A 19,097-nucleotide genomic window follows, 5' to 3' on the forward strand; every position below is an offset into this window, starting at 1 on the left:
CAAATTAAGTTCTAGCAAGCAGCCTCTGAGGCCCGATACACGATGAGCCAAATCTTTAGAAATCCAAACTGTTGTCTTCTACGACCACCACTCCCCTTTCCTTCTATTTATTTTCCAGCCAGGGAGGGGCCATTCAGCATCCATGTGTGCCTTGCTTCCCCAGTTGACTCCTTGTCCTCAGTTGTTCTCCTCTCCTAACAGCTCTGTGCATATGTGCATCTAGAACAGGCCCCAGCTGTTCTTCTTCCCCACTTATCTCAGCCTCCAAAGGCAGCTGCCTCTCCGGTGGCTGGGAAATGTCGGACAGCCCTGGCTTTATCTCTGCTTCCAATGCAGAAAACCCATCAGAGCCTTCCCCCAGACTCCAGAGCTGGCCAAGTTCCTCCCCAACCTCCTCATTGTCCGAATCTGCCGCCAACTCTGCTGGCAGCTGGCGGGCTACAACAATATGAGCTGCAGGGAAACAGTAAGCAAAAAAGACAGATGTTTCCATCTTCCACTTGTGAACACCTGGGGAAAAAGGTTACCCAGACAGAGTAAGAAAAAAGTTGTGATGGGGCTTGGCCTGATTCAGTGGGCTCTACCTTATGTTCTTATATCTTTGTGGAGAATTAGGACAGTGGCAACAGGATGGAACTCTGAAGAAGCTGGGGTCTGAGTGAGAAAGTAGGCACATCTAGGGCGTGCATAAGTGCACCAACGTGCCTACAGTCCCTGTCCTAATGTCCCCTTTTATTCGTATCCATTTCATGTATTAATAACCATGTTTATACCTATATCTGTTATCTAATACATGCTTGACAAAATAAATAAAATAAAATAAAATAAAAAATCTCCAAAAGCAAACGTTGCAAAGCTGGAATTCCTTCTCTTGTTTCTGCTATAGCTGAAAGGAGAAAAGGGGTTGCCGAAATACTTGTTGGAAACAAACTGCCGAGCACGATTCTTCCACAAAATTCATGTCTTATAGTCAACTTTTGTCTTCAGAGGGTTGACAAAGGAGGATCAGCTATCTTGGGCTTGATGCTAATCAACATGGGAGACTCAGTTGTAAAAGTGGAAATAGCAAGGACATCAGGGAATGTGAACGTGTCGTGCTGGAGGTTTTGATTTTAAAGAAAATTAAAACTGACTCTGACCGTGTATATTAGACTTAAAGAAAGCAACATTTAATTAACCTGGGGACAATTCTAAATAGGATACCAAGACGGAAGAAGCTAATGAGAAAAGTTGCTCAAGTTGGATGGGAATTCCTAAAGAGCAAATTATTAAAAATAGAATTCCGAACAATTTCATTAAGGGAAGGCAGGATGGCTACCCAAAAAGCTTAGTGAAAAAGACACTATAGAGAATAGAAAAAGGGGCTAGGTCAGAGTACACCCAAGTAGCCTATAACTTTGGATTTGGGGATCAGAAAAGTGAAACCTCAGAAGCTGTGTGCAGAAGGCTAAAAATAAAGAATCGGTATATCTGCTGCTCATTGAAAAAGGCAAAATACTAACAAAGATAAAACAGAGTTATCACTGAGAGATATAGTCTTCTCTAAGAGAAAAACATTTTTTTCACACCAGGCAGTTGTTAAGAACAAAATTAAGGAATACGATTGAAGCTTGAAATGAAAAGAAGCGTGTCAGAGAATACCTCTTGACTTTAAATGACTTTAAATCTCCAGGACTAGGTTAATTGGATTCTAGTTACAGAAGGAACTATCTGATAATTCTAGCCAAACCTCATTTATTACTTTTGAGAAATCCTGGTGAAATGCCAGATGAACTAACTGGAAGAGAGCAAACAATGTCCCTGTTTTCAAAAAGGGGTAAAAGGAAGATCCAACAAATGACAGATCTGTCTGCTTGACATCAATAACTAGGAAGATTCTAAAGAAGATCATAGAATAGGATAAAATAGAATAGGAATACAATAGAATTCTTTATTGGCCAAGTGTGATTGGACACACAAGGCATTTGTCTTTGGTGCATATGCTCTCAGTGTACATAAAAGAAAAAAAATACATTCATCAAGACTCATAAGATACAACACTTAGTGATAATCATAGGTTACTTAATAAGCAATCAAATCATACTAGGAAACAAATAAAACTATGAATTGTAAAGATACAAGCAACATGGTTATACTCATAAGCGGGAGGAGATAGTTAATAGGAAGGATGAGAAGAATGATAGTAATACAGTCTTAGTAAATAGTTTGACAGTGTTGTGAGAATTAGTTATTTAGCAGAGTGATGGCATTCAGGAAAAAACTGTTCTTGTGTCTAGTTGTTCTGGTGTGCAGTGCCTTATAGCGTCGTTTTGAGGGTAAGAGTTGAAACAGTTTATGTCCAGGATGCGAGGGGTCTGTAAATATTTTCACAGCTCTCTTTTTGACTCGTGCAGCATACAGGTCCTCAATGGAAGGCAGGGTGGTAGCAATTGTTTTTTCTGCAGTTCTAATTATCCATTGAAGTCTGTGTCTGCCTTGGTTGCAGAGACAAACCAGACAGTTAAAGAGATATAAAATTATAGAGATATTATAAAGATATCATAGAGATAAGACAGTTATAGATATTATCATAAAGAGATCAGTAAACTTCTTGAAAAGCAGTTTGGTGGTTATCACAAGTCAGCATGGATTTGTCAAGAGCAAATCTTGCCAGATTTATCTTATTTCATTTTTGATCAAGCAGCTTCCTTCATAGGATGTGGGAATACTGTAATAGCTCTTAACTTTTCCAAAACATTTAATTAAGTACCCCATTTCATGCAGATTAGCAAGTTAGCTAAGTGTGGGCTAAATGGCATAACAATTAAATAGAATTATATTTGGCTCAAAAATTATGCTCAAGAAGTGCTAATCATCAAATTGGAGAGAATTATCAAGTGGGATGCTACAAGGATCAGGGTTGGATCCCTTGCCTTTTAATAATTTCGTTAATTATTTGGATGAAGAGATGGAAGGAATACTTTTAAAAAATAAATTGTGTTGCTATGTTAAACATAGCAACAGAAAAAGATATGGAAAAAGGAAAAATAACACACATATATATCCATTATCAAAAATATGTGCTTAAATAAGTGAAAAATAAGTAACAAAGTATATGTTGTTAAAACAATATTTACAATTCTATATATAGTTATCTAATACAAACATCATTCAAATTTATTTCCATTACACTTATATGATTATCATGCTTTTTTAAACCTACTATACTTCTTATAAATAAGTTCCATATTTTCTTAAATTTATCCTACAAAATCTATGTCTTTAGGCCATCCGCTCATAGGTAGCAAGTGTAATTTAGTCTTTAATCCATAGAGTAAATGGGACCATATATTTATGTTTCCAGTGTTAAGAGTATCGGTACAGGTAGTCCTTAATTTACGACCACAATTGAGCCCAAAATTTATGTTGCTAAGTGAAAAATTTGTTAAGTGAGTTTTGCCCCATTTTATGACTTTTCTTGCCTCATTTGTTAAGTGAATCACTGCAGTTCTTAAATTAATATCCTGGTTGTTAAGTGAATCTGGCTTCCCCATTGACTTTGCTTGTCAGAAGGTTGCAAAAGGTGGATCATATGACCCCTGGACACTGCAACCGTCATAAATATGAACCAATTGTCAAGCATCCAAATAAAAACCAGATGACTATGGGGATGCTGCAATGGTCATAAGTGTGAAAAACTGTCATAAGTCACGATATGCCATTGTAACTTTGAATGGTCACTAAATGAACTGTTGTTAAGTCAAAGACTACCAATATTTTAGCTATAGTAAGTGCACAAAGAATCTATTTACGTTATCCAATTGTCAGTTTCCATGTACTAGGTATGAAATTCAAGAGAATATTAGAAATGGAAGGAAAGTTATGTAATCAGATTTGCAGATGACACCAAGTTGGATGAGGGCAACTAAGATCTTAGAAGACAAGACTGAAATCCCAAATAATGTTACTAGATTACTGGCCCCTTCCAAATCTATGATTCTATTTATTTGGGACAAAGATGATTAGAATAATTAGATCAAATCACAGGAGATGGACAGGGACCTGACAGCACACTATGTGGAAATCTGAAGTCTGTTTTTTCATTAGTGGCTAATTGTATAAACAGTCCTTTTCTCCTACAGCAATCTATCACTGATGATTGATTGGCAGCAACTCTAAATAAGTGCCCATGGTTTAAGCTGTCTTAAGTGTTAATTATCAAGATCAATTTTGACCATTCGAGTTAGCAAACTTGTTTTTATTGCAGAATATTGCACTGTTTGGGCTAACCTGAGGGTGTGAACAGATAAGCACAATCTTAGTAATGTATAGATGGTAAAATGCTTTTGCTTAAACTGCTACAGTATTTAGCCACGTAAGCATAAATAAACATTACTTATTGTATTCTTAATGGATTTTATATTTTCATGGTTTGACTTCTAAAAGTCATCTGCTTATATATCACAAATATGCATATTTAGATCACAGAGTCATACAAAAAAACGGATTGTAAGAGAACAAAGGAAGATTAACAATTTAAAAACACTAATGAAACACCGTGTCCTCTTTCCTGTTATCGATAGAATAGAATCTAGGGCAGGAAGGGACTTTGGCGGTCTTATAGTCCAACTCCCTACGCATAGTCAGAGGCCTTATACCAACCTAAACAGATGGTTTGTCCAATTTTTTCTCGAAAACCTACAGTGATGGAGCACCCACAATTCCTGGAGGCAAGATGTTCCATTGATTTGTTGGAAGAAAAATCCATCTGGTTCAGTTCCAAGCTGGGAGAAAGACACTGGAAACATGGAGGCCGATTGGAAATATGGTTTAATGATGAAGCAGAACCACCAAGCACATGGTTCTGGTGCAGCTAACCACATGGAGTTGAGAGGGGGGGTTTTTTTTATACCTTCTCTTGGGCTTTTCACTTGAGCTTCTTGTTCCTGTGCAAGAACCTGTATTCTGTTGGCTGTTGTCAGATTCCTATGGGGCCATGTAGGGGTTATGTAGGTGTCATAGCTGGCTCTAGAGGCAAAGTACAAATCCTAGGTGTTTGTCTGAGCTAAGTTTGGTTGAGGTTTCTGAGGATGATGCAATGTCCTTAGGAGATTGTGCAATATAGTGAGCTCTTTGTCTTCTGCTAAATGGAAGTGGGTTAATCCTACTATGTCCTGGAGGGTCATGTCTTAATCCCATCATCCTGGAGTTGAAGGTCTTTTGTTTTGTAGATAGGCTGGCCCAGTCTTTCTCAATGGGCACAAAATATCTGCTGGGAGGAGGGAGCTGGGGCTTTGAGATTGTCTCCCTTAAAAAAAAAATTATTTTTCTTGTACGGGAAATATTTTATCCTGCCTTTTTAAATATTTCTCAAAATATTTGATTCTTCTGGAAGGGGGGTGGCAATTCCTTAGATATTGGAATACTGCTATCATGTCTCCCCTAGTCCTTCTTTTCATTAAACTAGACATACCCAATTCCAGCAACTGTTCTTTATCTGTTTTAGCCTCTAGTCCCCTAAATCTAATTATCTAAATCTAGATCAGTCAGAATATGTTGAAAAGAATTGGCCCCAGTACAGAACCTTGGAGTGCCCCACTGCTTTTTTTCCCCCATGTAGATATAGTTCCATTGAGGACTACATGTTGAGTGTGATTGGTCAGCCAACTGCAAATCCATCTGGTGGTGCTACTGTCTATCCATCATTTTTCTATCTTATCAAGAAGTAGGCTGTGGTCTCCTTTGTCAAATGCCTTACTGAAGTCCAAGTATACTTTGTCCACCGCATTTTCCTGATGCACTAATTTAGTCACTTTTTTTGTATAATATTGGTACGAATACCATTAATTTTTTCACACATCTCAGTTTTGAGATACAGTACCAGCAATATGTGCAGCTAGATTTACCATCAATAGAAATGTAGCATGGAGCCAAGCTGTTTAATTTTTCATCTGAAAGTAGACACTTTTTTTTTTTTTTGATGCTCACTCAACTGTTTTGGCAAATCACTGCAGCAAAATCTTACCTATCGCTCTTTCTGAAATTCCCTTTCATCCAAGCTAGATATCTGTTTTAAGCATCTGTAGGGAGATTGGTCATGTGAGTTCGGTATAAAGTATGAAAGGAATGTGAATATCTTTCTGAGGTGCTGGCTATTGCATGTTTTATCTCCTTTTTTTGGTGCTTGACTTTCACTGTCCCAAGTCAGAAGTTTTTCTCCAGTCTGGGTTTTTCTCTAGTCTGAAGAAAAGATTCAAACTCCCAAGGCACTTGGGTGCAAAGAATATGGAACATAGGGTAATGTAACTTACTGGCACAGTTAATTTCTGAAACCTTAACACACACATACCAGAAAAGAAATGGATTTGCTTTGAGGAAAAAAATGTAGTACTTGGTGACTCACAGCTATAAAAGATAAAGGTAAAGGTTCCCCTCGCACATATGTGCTAGTCGTTCCCGACTCCAAGGGGCGGTGCTCATCTCCGTTTCAAAACCGAAGAGCCAGCGCTGTCCGTAGACGTCTCCATGGTCATGTGGCCGGCATGACTCAACGCCAAAGGCTCACGGAACGCTGTTACCTTCCCACCAAAGGTGGTTCCTATTTTTCTACTTGCATTTTTTATGTGCTTTCGAACTGCTAGGTTGGCAAAAGCTGGGACAAGTAACAAAGCTCACTACTATAAGGAGTTGAAATAAAGCTGACCAGGTCCATCAAATCATGAAATGTGAGGTGTGCCTGTGGCTGAAGATACATTGTCAGATGTGTCTTGGAGATGAGCAGGAGGCAAGCTTCCCCAAAACCCTAAACTGCAGCAATCCTTATATCAGGGAAACAGAGACTTGGGATTCTTCAGTCAGGTCTAGTAACTCTGATTCTGATCTGAAAATCCGACTATCCAGCTAACGGCACAGTCCAAAACTGTCACGCTGCCTCAGAGGACCATAAATTTTGGCAGGAAAGCAGTTGAGCTGCTGCAGGAAAACTGATAATTCACAGCTATGTGCTGGTAGTAGAATTACAGAGAAGTATTTTAGTCTTTCTTTACAAAGGGGCCAGTTGTTGAAAATACCTCTTCCACAGCATCTGCTGCTAGCTGCTACGTTCTTGTTAGACCTTCCTTTGGTCTGTTGTTCCACTGTACTCCTTAACTCCTCTCTAGTTTTTGTTCAGCTTGCTGAGGCTTCTGGGGCAGAATACGATTGCCTGAGATGCCTTAACACAAGCTTGATTGCCTTTGCTGTAGGACTGAAAGGTATTTACAGATCTGTAATTAACTTTAATGGGCAGGCTTCAGGAGACATGGAAAACACAGAGCAAGGCTCAGCGTTGTTCCAAAACACCTCCCAAGGCTGATAAATCCTCTGACAATGTACCCTTCTCATTAATCCACGTGGAGACAAATGACACCGCAAAGACAAGCAACTACTGACTTTGAAGATTTAAAAAATCAGAGGCTTATCAAGACCATGCCCTCCATTGTTTCTAGGTCGGTCTTTCTCAACTTTGGTAACTTTTAAACTGTATGGACTTCAACTTCCAGAATACTGAGAGCTGAAGTTCACACAACTTAAAGTGGCCAAGGTTGAAAAATACCGGTCTATGACCTAGGACTCAAGAGTTTGGCAAACAAAATGAGCAGAGGTATTCAGCCGGTTTGGACTGGTTCAAACGAACCAATAGCGGCAATCACGGCTGCCCCCCTCCCCCCCCCGGCTCCAAGTTGTGATATTTAGGCATGTTTTCGAGGCCGGGCGCGTGTGCAGCGAACCGGTGTTACAGGTAAGTGAAACCTACCCATGAAAACGAGCATAAAGCAAAGGCAACGGTTAGTTTGAACTAAATTTGACTTGTTGTGCCTTCTTGGACTTCCTCCATGTACCGCAATTGCCTTGGAAGAAGGTAATGGCAAACCACTTCCAAAACAAGCTTGTAAAGTAAAATGCAGGGATTATTCCAGGCAGTCGCCAGCAGCCAACACTCTTAAGTCTAAGGCGTCCGCGCGCGCACAAACACACACACACACACCGCCTAAGGTACAGCCCCGATTCTCCCTCCTGGCGTCCCGTCTAAATACTCAGCAGGCCTAAACAGGCTTAGCTGTTTGTCTTCCAAGCATTGTTGATTTTACAGTCTGAAAGAGGTTTGGAGAGCTGTCTGCCATGATGAAAATATAGCAATGAAAGGATATCATAGGTTCAAAAAGAATGGAAGCAAAAGAAAGGGAGGAATTGTTGTTTTGTGCCAAAATGATTCACATCTGCTTAGAAATCCAAGTGAATTAATTAGGCAATAATGTTGAGTGCAACTTAGTTAAATGAAAAAAATGAATTAAAGCAATTTTGGTGGTCTTATGGTTTTTCTCGTCAGCTGCCAGGCCCAAGTCCAAAGACAACACAATGAGGTTTATTCAAACCCAGTTCTTTATTTACCTATACCTAGTAGATAGAAACCTGTGAGACTAAAGCTATAACCTTCTAACCCAGGGGTAGGCAAGCTTAAACACTCAAAGAGCCACAAAGGTCCTAACCAGAAGCCCCCATTCAATTCTGGAGCCAACCGGAAGTCCGGTTCCCCCACCATAGAGTCTCCTCCTAGCGCGGCGTCCTTTTTCCTCTGCTGACCGGAAGTCCGGTTCCCTCACCATAGAGTCTCCTCCTAGCATGGCGTCCTTTTTCCTGTGCCTGTCCTAACCGAAAGCCCTATCAATTCTGGAGCCGACCAGCAACAGGGAGCTGCAGCAGAGGGATGAAAGAGCTACATGTGGCTCCAGAGCCACGGGTTGCTGACCCCTGTTCTAAACTAACGATATACAGGTAGTCCTTGACGTACGGCCACAATTGAGCCCAAAACTAAGTGGGACATTTGTTAAGTGAATTTTGCCCCATTTTACAACCATTCTTGTCGCAGTTGTTAAGTGAATCACTGCAGTAGTTAAGTTAGTAACCCAGTTGTTAAATGAATCTGGCTTCCCCATTGACTTTGCTTGTCAGAAGGTTGCAAATGGTGATCACATGACCCCAGGACCCTGCAACCGTCATAAATATGAGTCAGTTGCCAAATGCCTGAATTTTGATCACGAGACCACGGGGATGCTGCAACGGTCGTAAGGGTGAAAAATGGTCCTGTCACTTTTTTCAGGGCCGTTGTAACTTCAAACGGTCGCTAAATGAACTGTTGGTAAGTGGAGGACTACCTGTAACCTATAGGGAATTCTTTATTAAGGAAGTGAAAATAGCACAAGCATTGGAGGAAAGTGTTCATGTAATGCTAGAGATCTTGTTTTTAAAGGAAACTTATGCCAGATGTGTTCAGAGGTGAATTGTGGACTTTTTTTTTTTTAAGTAAATATTCATAAACCTGGGGCAATTTACAAGTTGGGTTCTGTAATAGGAGAAATAGATTGGAAAAAGAATGCTCAAGACAGGGTGGGACATCCTGAAAAAAGGATATAACCAGTGGTGGGATTCAGCCAGTTCGCACCACTTCGGGAGAACCGGTCGTTAACTTTCTGAGCAGTTTGGTGAACCTGGTTGTTGGAAGAAATCATTAGGGCAGAGAACCGGTTGTTAAATTATTTGAATCCCACCACTGTATCTAACTAAAAGCAAACTTGCAAAGAATTTCAATGAGGGGGGGAAAAAAAATGAGAGAACAACAGAAGAAATGTAGTTACACAATAAGCTTAGTGAGGATCTGAAAGCAAAAAAAAAAAAAAAGAAAGAAAGAAAGAAAGAAACATAGGAAATGGAAAGCGGACCAGCTCCCAAAGGAAAAGTGCTGAGAGCATGAAATTGGGAAAGAGGCCTGGGAATGTTTCTTGCATCCAAAGTGGATTTGTTGTAGGGAAGGCAGTCTTAGGACTAAGACGTCATAACAAGGACGTTCGTTTCTGTTTTTTGTAATTCTTGTGGATTTATTTTGGTTGTGAGCTGCCCGGAGTTGCGCTCTAAAGATGGCCAGCCATCTTTTAAATAAAACTAAAATAGACCAGTGCTTATATTTTGTTCTTTAAAATGTATTGAGAGTAGAAAAAGTTCAGTCTTGCTGGGATTGTTGCAGTGCTATGTTCATCTCAAACACTTACGTAAATATGTTTTAACTACATAGCTGTCAGCATCAGAGGTGGGCGTCACATACTGTAGCAACCGGCTCGCCCAGCACCGGAAATGTGCACGCGCGCCATCCACGCATGTATGCCATGTCAAACAACACAGCAATTCGCTCGCATGCACCATCCACACATGCATATGACATTAAACAACACAGCAATTCGCTTGCGCACGCCGTCCACACATGCATACGGTGTCAAAAAAACAGTGATATAGGACGGGATTGCACCCAGGTGGATGGGCGGGCTCACCCATAGGTCGTCACTACTGGTCTGAACCGGCTGGATACCTCCTTTCCTGGGATCACAGGAAAGGAGGTATCTTTCGTGAACTCAAAGTGAGACCCAACCACTTGAAGGTGTTTTTCAGAGAGATGCTGCGTTCATATTCCTACGCGCTCCAAAGCGTTTTTTTGCATATGGAATCCAAAGCGTTGCGCAATCCTACAACTAATATGGGACATTTCTTGATGGCCCCTTGAAATGTTCAAGATGAAATCCCAAGATAAAGTGTTGTAATGGGTGACTTCAGTTGTTGTTGTTGTTGCTGCACAAACTGGTAAAATACATCTTTCCATCCAAGAAGCCATGGATGGAAATTAATCAAGCAGAGAAGCAACCTAGAACGAAGGAGAAATTTCCTGACAGTTAGAACAATTAATCAGAGGAACGACTTGCCTCCAGAAGTTGTGAATGCTCCAACATTGGAAGTTTTTAAGATGTTGGATAACCATTTGTCTGAAATGGAGTAGGATCTCCTGCCTGAGCAGATGATTAGACTAAAAGACCTCCAAAGTCCCTTCCAACTCTGTTAGTCTATTATTCTGATCATATCAAGGAGGTACTAACATCATATATATATATATATATCATATATCATATATCATATATCATATATCATATCATTAGTATTGTGTTTTTTTTTAGATAGCCACAACAGTTAACAGTGAATCTGGAGAGATGCCTAGGACATGGCATGAGAAATAAATGGCACTGAACTCCTTTTCAGTAGTGAGCACTATACTGATATACATAATTCAAGCTAGAAAACCTGAAGAATTCCAACACATTTTTTATTTATTTTGGAGAAATGACCTGATTTAAAAAGAAAAGGAGAGGAGGAGTACACCACAGCATCATATCTCAGCAAAATGTATTCAGCAAGAACATATGTGCTTTGCAGTTGTAGGAAAGAAGCTGTAAATTGAAATGATCCCCAGTTCAGCAAGAACCTTGCTAGATCAACCTTAAAGGGTTTCCAGTAGAACATTCTCTACTGCAGACTGACTAGCCAAGTGCTTCTAAGAAGCTCACAGGTCAGGTCAAGAAAATAAGAACTCCTCTTCAGAATTGTTCTCTGGTAATGTTTCTTTAGGCCTATGGACTTCAACTCCCAGAATTCCTCAGCAAGCATCGGGAATTCTGGGAGTTGAAGTCTACACATCTTGAAGTTATTGAGTTGGGGGCAGGGGGGGGGAATTGCTCTATAGTAAATAGCCTTTAAGGCATGCCCAAAGGACAAGAAGAACAATGAGTACAAGCTTGCGCAAAAGAAATGCAACTTTCTTTAATGATAATGATAATGGTAAATAAATAAATAAATAAATAAATAAATAAATAAAAATAAATAATAAATAAATAAATAAATAAATAAATAAATAAATAAATAAATAAATAAATAAATAAATAAGAGATACAGAGAGATTTTATAAAGGAACATATTGCTAATGAAGCTAAATCCAGCACACAAAATCCTTAAATCAGAGCAGGGAGCTGGCTTGGGAGATGGTTGAGCAGCTGAATGACATGGGAATACTAATGGAAGGCAGTAGAAAACTGAATTAATCCTTTGATTAATCAGACAACAGATGTCTTCGTTACAGAAGATGTAGGTCAGCTACCTGTGCTTGAGCTGATATAGAAAGCTAGGAAAGGAGTCTGAGGAGATGAAGCAACTAACGATGGAAAAAGCTTTTTCTAAGGTTTATTAACAATTTAACGCCTTCAAGTTCAGATGGAAATGCTTTGAAGAAAACCAATGAATATTGCCTAGTATCATACACATAACCTGCTGCTAAAAGATGGCCGTGACTTTTTATTAACAAATTGAAAACCTTCAGATCATTCAAGTGAAATTTGTCTTGTCTCTCATCTACTTCCTACAAATAGGCAATGCTTTGGATCCAGTATCACAAAAGTTTCTCGGAGCAAGTGCGAGCACCTTCCAATACTTCCCTTTCCTGGGTTTTTATGGTGGGGCCCTTGGTTTTTTTTTTCTTGCAGACATTTTATTACCCAACCGCTTAACATCATCAGTGCTAGAAGGGGTGGGTGGGATTTGCTTTCTTTTTTATATACTAGTGGCTTTAAGATGTTAACTAGTTGGGTAATGACTCTTCTACAAGAAAGCTTAGAGAGCACCAAGGTCCCCACAGTTCAATCCTGTGCTACAGATATTCTTCTATCAGCATTTTATAGTAGCTGCGTGATGCAGGAAAACATGATTTTAAATTAAGGAGGTGCCTACAGGGTGTAACCAGGTGTTTTAGAATGGAAGTGGCTGTACTTTTCTACAGTCTTGCTGTACCACCTTCAATCATCACATCATACAAATTGTCTTTGTGCTTTTGGAGCATCTCATCACCTCCATCCAACAATTACATTCACAAATTTCCACTTTCTATTGCAAAAAAATTCACCACCTGTTCATTCTCAAAAATAACCCACCCATGTTATCATAACTTCTTTTATATTGGCCACTTATTTTTAAATTGGATCTATGTTAATTCAGCAACTATACATTCTTCAACCTGTCTCCTCTTGTTTTACAACATCCACTTCTCAAATGCCCCATTGCTAGTGCATTCAACATACTAGTATATTTCTTCTACTGTCCTCTCACTTCCATATAGCATAGTGGGCAAGAATAGGCACTAATACACCGCCAATTTCCATTCTTCCAAGAAGCATTTCTTCATTAGATAGACCACAATTGCAATTTGCAATTGCATTTGCATGTTTTCTTGGTTTTTTTTAATAGTAGTTTGATTAAAGTTTATAATTACAGACAATAAAAATTAAGGCAAACTGAAAAAAAGTAGAAAAAGAATAGAAAGTGCAGAAAAGAAAAGAAAAAACAGACAGAAGAAAAAGAAATATACAAATAGTCCTCGACTTACTACTACAATTGAACCCAAAATTTCTGTTGTTAAGTGAGACATTTGTTAAGTGAGTTTTGCCCCATTTTATGACCTTTCTTTCCTCAGTTGGTAAGTGAATCACTGCAGCTGATAAGTTAGTAACAATGGTTGTTAAATGAATCAGGCTTCCCCATTGACTTTGCTTGTCAGAAGGTTGCGAAAGATGATCACATGACCTCGAGACACAGCAATGGTCAAAAGTATGAACCAGTTGCCAAGTGTCTGAATTTTGATCACATGACCATGGGGATGCTTCAAAGTAACGGTAAAAAATAGTCATAACTCACTTTTTTCAGTGCAGTTGTAATTTTGAGCAGTCACTAAGTGAAGTGTTGTAAGTCAAGGACTACCTGTATGAAGAAGTGGCTCTTCACCTTCATCACAGCAAGTATAAAATTTTTTATCCTTATCGCCTTCTCTTAAAATACAACAAGCAATCATTTTTTCCTTATATATCATCTCTTCTTATCTATAAACTAATCCATAAAGCGATATCATTTCAGTCCTGGTGTCAGTAAAAATCTGTTAAGAGTTGCCAGAGATAACATGTATTTTAACCTTGATTAAACGCTATATTTCTTCCTTTTATTTCTCACAATCTTTAATCCCTTCAAATACTGTTATAGAAAATTGATTCCTTTTCATTTTTTTCTTTGTGCCTTCTCACAAAATTCTTCAAAACTTTAACAAGCCTCTTTTGTAAATCCAATATAGGGAAGTTATCCAAGTCACTTTTTTGGTTTGTTATTTGTACCGTGTATCCTTTTTCATTATTAAGACCTATGCTTTCCTTTGTATATCCAATGTACCATCTTTTTCTATATTCCATTTTGTGGCTTGCCATTTTTAAATCCACTTTCAAATCAGCCGTAGCCTTGTCTGATAAAAGTTTTTCCTCTTCCATAAAATCTTTTAGACACAGCCTATCACAGACCTATTCAAATTAATTTCCCAATTCATTATTCAAAAATATTCTTTAATGTTTAATATTAAAGTAGTTTGTTACATTTTATAATTGTAGGTTGAATTTATGTGGTCTTTTTCTTTAGTTTAGTTTAATCTTTAGTTCCCTCTGGTATCCAAATTTTAAAAGCTTATTTTTTTTTAAAAAAAAAAATCAAAATAAAGCATTATCCCACAGGAAAGTGATTTCTGTAGGCATTCTCTCCTGTGCCTCACTTAATCCCCCTCCCTGCTTAGCAACAGAATTGCCAATCTGAGTTGTGGTCATTAAATGAGAACTACCTGTAATGCTCCTGTAGTTTTTGCGATTATGAATTATGTGATCTTTGCACCACATTTTTCCAATCAACATCATTCTCTCTCTCTCTCTCTCTCTCTCTCTCTCTCTCTCTCTCTCTCTCTCTCTCTCTCTCTCACTCACTCTCTATCTCTACACACGCACACATAGAGTAAGTCTTACAGCGGCTCCATACGCAAACCACATCCATATTTAAACATTTCCACCAATTACATCCTCTATTTCTGCAGCTTTACCATTTCCCCCCATTTTCACAGGATTTGTGATTTCCTTTTCATCAACTTTTATTTCAGTTCCACTCTGACATATCCCTCTCAATCCTATTACTACAGATTTGCTGCTCTCCATTATTATAGTTTGAGTCAATTTGGATAGCTTGAAAAGGGAAGTTGGACAAAATGTACTGTGTATAATCAGTGGCTGCTAGTCATTAAGAATACTTATTATCTCTTAATGCCCATTGTTGTGGTACATGAATGGAAGATGCTGTTGCTTACACATACACATGCTTCAGGGGTGAAATCCAAAATTTTTCCCTACCGGTTCTGTGGGCATGGCTTGGTGGGCATGGCAGGGGAAGGATATTGCAAAATCTCCATTCCCACCCCACTCCAAGGGAAGGATACTGCAAAATCTCCATTCCCTCCTCTCCTGGGGGAAGCATATTGCAAAATCTCCATTCCCACCCCACTCTGGGGCCAGCCAGAGGTGGTATTTGCCAGTTCTCTGAACTACTCAAAATTTCTGCTACCGGTTCTCCAGAACCTGTCAGAACCTGCTGGATTTCACCTCTGACATGCTTCCCAGAAGTATTTGAACAACTATTCTGAGAACAAGAATGCTGATTTCTTATACCCTCAAGCTGAGCCCTTACAGTAATTTGTACATGGGCAAGAAAACAACGAGACAATCTAATTCTAGGAAAATGAACTGGGCACATCAAGCTTGTCTCATAGACAATCTTCTCAATTTCTCAATGTTATTTCTTCATTTCTTTTCTAAAATCTTATGGACTAGAAACTTGTTGTAACCTTCCTTTTTTCATGAAAGCAGAACATCCCAGGGCACTTACTCAGATATTAGATTCCGTAGTCTGAGCAGCACAGCTGGATCGAAATACAGCAAGCTGTGACAGTAGTAAAATTTTGCAATTGAATCTATTTTTTTCTAAGGCCTTTCGTTTTTCATCTTTGGCTGTGTCCAGTGCACGTGCCAGATTTTTGGCATTTCTTTCTTTTGATTTGCTGATCAAGAAACCAGCAGTATCTTCTTTGATTTCCGCTTTTTGCATTCCACTGGCTTTCCTTTGACTTTACAAATTATAGTTCTAAATTGGACTGCTTGATTGCAAAACTCTCTGGTGTGAACTCTGTCAGAATGTAAAACAAGGGGAAGCCCCAGATTTTTGGGAAAGTTTGATTATGTCTGGAGAAATATATACAGAGGTGGGTTTCAGCAGGTTCTGACCAGTTCTGGAGAACTTGTAGCAGAAATTTTGAGTAGTTCGGAGAACCGGTAAATACCACCTCTGACTGGCTCCGCCCCCATCTATTCTCTGCCTCCTGAGTCCCAGCTGATGGGAGGAAATGGGGATTTTGCAGTAACCTTCCCCTGGAGTGGGGAGGGAATGGAGATTTTACAGTATCCTTCCCCTGCCATGTCCAAGCCATGCCATGCCATGCCATACCCACCAAGCCACGCCCACAGAAACGGTAGCAAAAAAATTTGAATCCTACCACTGAATATATATCTATATACGAAGAAGAAGAATGACGTTAGTCTTATCTACAGCTCTTCAGTCCCTTTATTCCTGCCCCATTAATTTGTTCTTGTTATTTTGCTATAAGGTGGGACAGTCCAGATTAATGTTTCCCAACCTTGCCTCCTTTAAGATGTGTGGACTTCATCTCCCAGAATTCCCCAGCCACATGCCTGCCATGTTGGCTGAGGAATTTTGGGAGTTGAAGTCCACGCATCTTAAAATAGGCAAGGTTGGGAAACACTGATCTAGACCTCTGACAATCAAGGGAACTATACCTGTTGCTAACTCCATCTGAGGTAATTCCTCTCAGATGAAACAGCCTTTTCTACCATCCCTATTGCAGAAGTCTTCTTGGCTGCCTGCAACCTTCCTCACTAATCCTCCCCGCCCTGCCGACCTCCATTTCTCTTATCTCAGTCCCAGGACACGAGTGCTTCTTCCGGTCACTGAATAATTCTTCTCTGCTCTGAGTTCGGCCATTTGCGACTCCTCTTTCCTCTCCTCCCAAGACGATCTTGTTGTAACAATCGCAAGGCCCTCTACCCTTGCACTAGGAGGAGACGGTTGCTATGACTTCAATGAAAGAAACCTTGTGCTGGTGTGTTGGTTGCTTCCGGGAGCCATTAACGCCTGACCCCCATCTGGTCCATCAATTTCCCCAACACGCAGGTTTCCTTGTTCAGCCGATTCTCCCGCAATGCTGCCCCACTGTCAACCCTTTGAGATGGGCAAGGTCAGGAAACAGGAAGCATTAGGAGTCTTGCAGCTGGGGTAGTAATAGACTCTTGAAAGCCTGTCAGAAGGCCCCCTCCCCTCTTTATTTTGTTTTATACCCAGGAGTTGTGTTTTAAGTTTCTTCTTCAAGCTTTCTATTTTCCCAAGATCCAGACGTCCTTTATATAGCTGCTTAACATTTCCCTTCACTTTCTCTCAGTCAAACCCACATTCCTTTACATATTTTTCAGTTCAGTTAAGCAGCTCCTTGTAAGCAAGATTTTGCCGGCTTTCCTTCTCTTCAAGGGAAGTGCGGTTTTCAGAGCTCTTGCGTAAACCTCTTCAAAGCAGAGGGAAGCGGCCTTCTAGACATGTCTTTTTTTCTTCCTTCCCCCCAATTTTATTAACGCTACAAATAAAGCGATAGCGAACGCGTGTGCACAAATCATTCTCTTGTGATTTAGCCAAAGTTGACTGTGAAGGTCCCTTTTCCCTCCTGGCATGGGTTTTTTTTTCTTTATAGACAAATCCACTTCTCCTCCAGAATTATCCTTGCAAAGATCCAAGGAAAAAGGCTGCCAACAGATTCCTGGTCTTAGCATGTAGGAAGTCAGAATGGATGCCATCTGATAACTAACATCAGTTACTATTAGTCACAGTGCCTATGTGGAGATTCAGTGTTCTGGATTCAGAGATTCCGGAGACCATGGATGGGGAATTTCAGGGAAATATCCCATTAGCCGTTACGACAAATTGCATCCTATCCATTACCTAAGCCCCGTCAGTTATGTTTTTGGATAAGCCATTGGGGGGGGGGATTGAAAAGCTTTTTATGCTCGTTGGTAAGTTATAACCTTGAAAAGTCCAAGAGTCAATAAATACAAAGCTAATTCAGGTAGTCCTCGACTTAACAGCAGCTCATTTAGTGACCTTTCAAACTTACAGCGGCCCTGGAAAAAAAGGGACTTACGATCGTTTTCCACACTTTTACAACCATTGGAGCATCCCCATGGTCGCATGGTCAAAATTCAGATGCTTGACAACTGCTTCATATTTGTGACGTGTGCTCATCTTTTGTGAACCTGACAAGCAAAGTCAATGGGGAAGCCAGATTCACTTAACAACCATGTTACTAACTTAACAACTGCAATGGTTCACTTAGCAACTGCGGCAAGAAAATTGTAAAATGTAAAATTTACCTAACCTCACCTAACAAATGTCTCACTTAGCAGCATAAATTTTGGGCTTAGTTGTGGTCGTAAGTCGAGGACTAGCTGTACTTGCATCTTAGATCAGTGAATCATCATTATCCAGGCAGTGGTCTGGACTCAATAAAAAGTTTGAAAGCACATTGCTTTTCCAGCTTCTGTTGTCAGAAATGGCAATTACTGTACCTATGGCAATATTGTAGGATAGCAAGGGGAGATGTGTGAAAGCGGCACCTGCTAAAAATTGAAGACCAATAGTTTATCTGTACTATAGTCACCTTTTCAAATTGTTAATCTGGATTGTTCCGTTCAGGTAAGGCATCCAGTATTACTATAAATCAAATTTGTGGGCGTCAATTGAAATAAATATTCTGAAGGTTTTTTTTTTTTTTTTTAAATGCTCTCCTTGTGAGCTTGCTATTGCAGAATCGATGCTTCTGTGTTTCTTTTGGCTTTACTTCATCCAAATATGCCCGGCTTGTATTATTATTTAATACTAACACAGTATACCAACTAGCTCTGCCTTCTGGAACGACAGGAAGAACGTAGATGACAGATTTGAAAAGTATCTTGTTGGAAGAAGAAGATGAAGATGAAGATCCACACGCTCTGAAGAGTTCTCCACTTTGCTGCCACCAAATCACCTTCTTACCTCTTAAATTCTTTTTTTTTTTTTTGCCTTCCACCTGCTCAGATGCCTGCTTTTTGCAATCCAAGTCCTGTCTGGGAAGGGCTGTTGTTTCCCAGAAAACTGGGAATGTTGCTTCAGGTTGGGAGCTCTCCTCTGGCTGGGAAGGGCCGGATAAAGCTCAGTTTGTGCCCTGCAAAGGACTTGAGCGATGGGGGGGGGGGGGACCTCTGGCC

The 19,097-nt window shown here is 39.8% G+C and overlaps 1 protein-coding gene across 3 annotated transcripts in view; it reads left to right on the plus strand.

Annotated features, from left to right (window-relative positions):
* The window catches only part of MTMR14 (myotubularin related protein 14), a 121,290-nt gene that overhangs the window by 87,056 nt on the left and 15,137 nt on the right, over positions 1-19,097 (plus strand). The window lies entirely within an intron of this gene.

The sequence above is a fragment of the Pituophis catenifer genome, unplaced genomic scaffold (genome assembly GCF_029215685.1).
Source record: "Pituophis catenifer annectens isolate HBS135680 unplaced genomic scaffold, rPitCat1.0.hap2 SCAF_2, whole genome shotgun sequence".
Classification (NCBI taxonomy): Eukaryota; Metazoa; Chordata; class Lepidosauria; order Squamata; family Colubridae; genus Pituophis; species Pituophis catenifer.